This window comes from Heteronotia binoei, chromosome 2 (genome assembly GCF_032191835.1).
Source record: "Heteronotia binoei isolate CCM8104 ecotype False Entrance Well chromosome 2, APGP_CSIRO_Hbin_v1, whole genome shotgun sequence".
In the NCBI taxonomy this organism is placed as follows: Eukaryota; Metazoa; Chordata; class Lepidosauria; order Squamata; family Gekkonidae; genus Heteronotia; species Heteronotia binoei.
This window is the reverse complement of record NC_083224.1, coordinates 8,679,057-8,684,941: the sequence shown is the minus strand read 5'-3', so window position 1 is coordinate 8,684,941 and position 5,885 is coordinate 8,679,057.

The window sequence follows — 5,885 nt, the reverse complement described above, 5'->3', positions numbered from 1 at the left end:
TCGGGAGGTGGTGGGCTCTCCTTCCTTGGAGGTTTTTAAACGGAGGCTAGATGGCCATTTGACAGCAGTGAAGATCCTGTGAATTTAGGGGGAGGGGTTTGTGAGTTTCCTGCATTGGGCAAGGGGTTGGACTAGATGACCCTGGAGGTCCCTTCCGACTCTTGGATTCTATGATTCCTCCTGAAGCTGCTTGGAGCAACTTCCAGCAATATTAAAACCCCTACAATAAAGCTAATAAAATAATTACGTATTAACAAATCAAATGTTTACATCATCATCAGGAACTGTTTAATATGGGGGGATACCCCTGTGCAATCTTTCTCTCGGTGGCCCTCGTGGCACCCCTGCAAAATAGGATGGGTTGTTCACAAGGCAAACGGCTGACGTCTGATCTCGTTGCCCACCCCGCAGTCGACGTGTCTCCAAGCTCAAGAGCCCCAAGCGTTTTAACCTTTCTTCATAAGGGAAAGTGTTCCAGACCTTGAATCATTCTAGTTGCCCTTTTCTGCACTTTTCCCAATGCTATAATCTTTTTTGAGGTGCGGTGACCAGAACTGTACACAGTATGTCACGTTCTCCGGGTGCAGGCAGGCAGGAGTCCAAAGCCAGTCCAAGGTCAGAGTCCAGGAAGTCAAGCAGGAGACGAGTCACCAACGCAGAATCACAAACCAGAATCAGAAGTCAATGTCCAAAAGCCAAAAGGTCAGGGTGCCAAGGAAATCAAGCAGGTCAGGATCAGGAAGGAGTGTGGCTGCAAGCCAGAGAATAGACTTGTTGCTTCCACAAGGTTACCAGGTCCTGGGTGGGAGCTATATAGGAGCCTCAATCAGCCTGCTCCTTGGGTGGCAGTAACTCTGCTAGAACTCAGGGCTGAGAGATCTGAAGCCTCGGCATGCCTCATGTCTTCACTCTGAAAGTTCTTTCCGGAGCCTGCTTCGAACTCTTGAGATGGGAGGAGGAGAGCTTGGAGGATTGATCATCAACAGCTGACACTGGTGCCTGGAGAATGATTGATGGGCCAGCTGTTGTTTGTTCAGCGGAGGAACTGGCTGGCAACTCTTCCGGGTCTGTTAACCCTTCCAGCTCCCCCTCATCAGGGCTCATGACACAGTACTCCAAATGAGACCGCACCATCGATTTATACAGGGGCGTTATGAGACTAGCTGATTTATTTTCAACTCCCTTCCTAATAATCCCCAGCATGGCGCTGGCCTTTTTTATTGCAGTCGCACGCCGTCTTGACATTTTCAGTGAGTTCTCTACCGCAACCCCAAGATCTCTCTTTTGGTCAGTCTCCGCCAGTTCACAACCCATCAACTTGTATTTACGGTTAGGATTTGGGGCCCTATAATGTGCATTGCTTTGCACTTGGCCACATTGAACCTCATCTGCCACATTGACACCCGCTCGCAACTGCCCTAGGGTTGCCAATCCCCAGTTTGGAGGCCCTCCCCCTGCTTCAGCGTCATCAGAAAGCGGGGGAGGGAAATGTCTCCTGGGCACTCCATGATTCCCTATGGAGACCCGTTCCCATAGGGTATAATGGAGAACGAATCCATGGGTATCTGGGGCTTTTTTGGGGGGGGGCTGTTTTTTGAGCTAGAGGCACCACATTTACAGCGCAGCATTCTATGTCTCTCCCCAAAATACTCTCCAAGTTTGTACTCTCCGAGTCTATGGGTCTCCCCAAAATACACTCGCCAAAATACTCTCTCCAAAATACTCCAGAGAGCCAGTTTGGTGTAGTGGTTAAGTGTGTGGACTCTTATCTGGGAGAACCGAGTTTGATTCCCACTCCTCCACTTGCAGCTGCTGGAATGGCCTTGGGTCAGCCAGAGCTCTCTTATCTGGGAGAACCGGGTTTGATTCCCCACTCCTCCACTGGCTCCTGCTGGAATGGTCTTGGGTCAGCCATAGCTCTCGTAGGAGTTGTCCTTGAAAGGGCAGCTTCTGGGAGAGCTCTCTCAGCCGCACCTACCTCACAGGGTGTCTGTTGTGGGGGAAGAAGGTAAAGGAGATTGTGAACTGCTCTCAGACTCTTGAGTGGAGGGCGGAATATAAATCCAATGTTGTCTTCTTCTTTAAGTTTCAAAAGGATTGGACCAGGGGCTCCAATTCTGTGAGCTCCCAAAGAAAGTTCCCCTGTCCTTCATAATTTCCAATGGAGGAGAGGCATTTAAAAGGCATGCGGTCCCCTTCAATGTGATGGCCACAACTCCCCTTGGAGTTCAATGGTGCTTGTCACACCCTTGCTCCTAGCTCCACCCCCAATGTCTCTTGGCTCCACCCCCAAAGTCCCCAGATATATCTTGAATTGGATTGGACTTGGCAACCCTAACCTGCCCCCACTCCAAGGCACGGAACCCAGGGGCTTATCCCTTCTTCCTGCCCTCCCTCTCGCCATTCACCTCAAGAGCCAAAGGAAAAAGGAAAGGAAAGGTCCCCTGTGCAAACACCAGTCGTTTCCGACTCTGGGGTGATGTTGCTTTCACAACGTTTTCACGGCAGACTTTTGACGGGGTGGTTTGCCTTTGCCTTCCCCAGTCCTCTACACCTTCCCCCCAGCAAGCTGGGTCCTCATTTGAAACACTTAGGACTCTTTAGCTTGGAGAAATGTCGACTGCGGGGTGACATGATAGAGGTTTACAAGATAATGCATGGGATGGAGAAAGTAGAGAAAGAAGTACGTTTCTCCCTTTCTCACAATACAAGAACTCGTGGGCATTCGATGAAATTGCTGAGCAGACAGGTTAAAACGGATAAAAGGAAGTACTTCTTCACCCAAAGGGTGATTAACATGTGGAATTCACTGCCACAGGAGGTGGTGGCGGCCACAAGCATGGCCACCTTCAAGAGGGGTTTAGATAAAAATATGGAGCAGAGGTCCATCAGTGGCTATTAGCCACAGTGTGTGTATATATATAATTTTTTTTGCCACTGTGTGACACAGAGTGTTGGACTGGATGGGCCATTGGCCTGATCGAACAGGGCTTCTCTTATGTGACACAGAGTGTTGGACTGGAGGGGCCACTGGCCTGATCCACCATGGCTTCTCTTATGTGACACAGAGCGTTGGACTGGAGGGGCCACTGGCCTGATCCAACATGGCTTCTCTTATGTTCTTATGTGACACAGAGTGTTGGACTGGAGGGGCCACTGGCCTGATCCACCATGGCTTCTCTTCTGTGACACAGAGTGTTGGACTGGAGGAGCCATTGGCCTGATCCAACAGGGCTTCTCTTATGTTCTTCTGTGACACAGAGTGTTGGACTGGGCCATTGGCCTGATCCAACATGGCTTCTCTTATGTTCTTATGTTCTTGACCGACCTCGGAAGGATGGAAGGCTGAGTCAATCTGGAGCCAGCTACCTGAAAACCCAACTTCCACCAGGGATCGAACTCAGGTCGTGAGCAGAGGGCTCCGACTGCAGTACTGCAGCTTTACCACTCTATCCCACGGGGCTCTTAAGAGAGCCAAAACAGAGAAGGAAACCAATGCGTCCGGGTGTCACTTCTGTGGAACAGGCAGAGGAAGCCTTGGGGGTGAAAGGCTGCGGCTGGTGATCGGGCTGGGGCCCGGCCCTTCCAGGTGGCCTGCAGGCAGGTGTGTGAGGGAGGGAAGTAGTGAGTCAACAGCCTCTCACTCTCATGTGCAGAGAGGGGAGAAGGCGGAGGGGGATAAGGAGGCGGATAGGCCAGGTGACCTCCAGGCTGCCCTCGGTCGTGGGTGCAAAATAGGGTTGTTGGGATATCCTTATTCATGAGAAGCCAGCTACCAGTTTTGCCGTGCAAGACAACTCGAAAATCGGCGACGGGTTTCTCGAAAACTGGTTTGCCTTTCCGGAGTACGTTAACAACAAAGAATCTAACGCAAGCAAAATCCCACTCAAATCCGTGAATGTCATGATTGATTAATTATATGCCGAAACGTATTGTAATATCTTTTTTTTTTTCAGAGGCGTGATGGTGTATTAGTCTTTTGTTTTTCCTTGCATTTCTTTTTACTACAGCGCAGAGCGGTAAAGCAGCAGTTTGGAGGCCCCCCCCCCCCCTGCTTCAGGGTCATCAGAAAGCGGGGGGGGGGAGAAGGAAATGTCTGCTGGGCATTATTCCCTATGGAGACTTATTCCCATTGGAAATCATGGAGAATTGATCCGCGGGTATCTGGGGCTCTGGGGGGGCTGTGTTTTGAGATAGAGGCACCATGTTTTCAGCATAGCATCCAGTGCCTCTCCCCAAAATACCCCTCCAAGTTTCAAAAAGATCGGACCAGGGGGTCCATTTCTAAGAGCCCCCAAAGAAGGTGCCCCTATTCTCCATTATTTCCTATGGAAGGAAGGCATTGAAAAAGGTGCGTGGTCCCGTTCAATGTGATGGCCAGAACTCCCTTTGGAGTTCAATGACGTTTGTCACAATGACGTTTGCTCCTGGCTCCATCCCCAGAGTCTCCTGGCTCCACCCCCAAAGTCTCCTGGCTCCACCTCCAGAGTCTCCTGGCTCCACCCCCAAAGTCTCCTGGCTCCACCCCCAAAGTCCCCAGAGATTTCTTGAAGGGGACTTGGCGACCCTATTGGAGTTCAATCGTGCTTGTCACATCCTTGCTCCTGGCTCCACCCCCAATGTCTCCTGGCTCCACCTCCAGTGTCTCCTGGCTCCACCCCCAAAGTCTCCTGGCTCCATCCCCAGAGTCTCCTGGCTCCACCTCCAGAGTCTCCTGGCTCCACCCCCAATGTTTCCTGGCTCCATCCCCAGAGTCTCCTGGCTCCACCCCCAGAGTCTCCTGGCTCCACCCCCAAAGTCCCCAGAGATTTCTTGAAGTGGACTTGGCGATCCTATTGGAGTTCAATCGTGCTTGTCACATCCTTGCTCCTGGCTCCACCCCCAATGTTTCCTGCCTCCACCCCCAATGTCTCCTGGCTCCACCCCCAGTCTCCCGGCTCCTCCCCCAAAGTCCCCCGAGATTTCTTAAATCGGACTTGGCAACCTTAGTGCCAAAGGGGGCCCGCCGTGCCATGCCGGGAGCTGGAAGGAGGGCAGTATCGGAGAAGGGGAGGGTTGCATCACTCTTTCCCGGGGCTTGTGCAAGCAGCCAGCTGCAGCTGCAGGCAAATATCTCCCAGGGCAAGAAGATAGGCCGGGGCGGCTGACTGCACAGGGCAGGGGGGCGGGGAGCCAGCAGGACACCTGAGCGATCGCATCCTGTGTGGGATGACTCAGCCCAGCTGCCTCTGCCTTCCGGGACTCCCAGCCCCCACTGACAGGAAGGGAGGGGAAGGAGGAGAGGGGGGTTGCTTCTCGGAGATGGGAGACGGAGGGCACCTACAGGGCACCCACCCTGCAAAAGGGCACTTATGGGGAGAGTTGCCAATCCCCAGGTGGCCAAACCGGAAACGGCAGTGTACTGATTGGCAGACGCTAGAAATCAACCTCCGCGTTCTTACGTTGCAAAGAAACGCTTAAGCAATTCCTTCCATAACGACGCAATTTGTATTATCGTCGTCGCAAAGCAGCGTTCATTAAATGGCCGTCGGAAAAATCGAAAAGTTGTCTCACGCCGCTCCTGTACGGTAGCGCTTTCGAAACCAGAATGTTCTTTCACAGCACTCTTGTAAGGTAGCGCTTTGTCCCGTCTCAGTTCTCCTTTGCTTGAAAGACGTAATCAGTACCACGCTTGTATAGGATTCCTCCTACGGGTAGCAGACCGAAGTCTGACAAGTGCGGCGGCTACACAGGTCCTAGGTTCAGTTCTGTGTTTCGTTCACCTTCCCCTGCCCGCTTTTCTTTTCGCTTTGGAACCTGTGCTAAAGGCAATGGCTCAATGGCTTGGAGAGCCAGTTTGGTGTCGTGGTGAAGTGTGCGGACTCTTATCTGGGAGAACCGGGTTT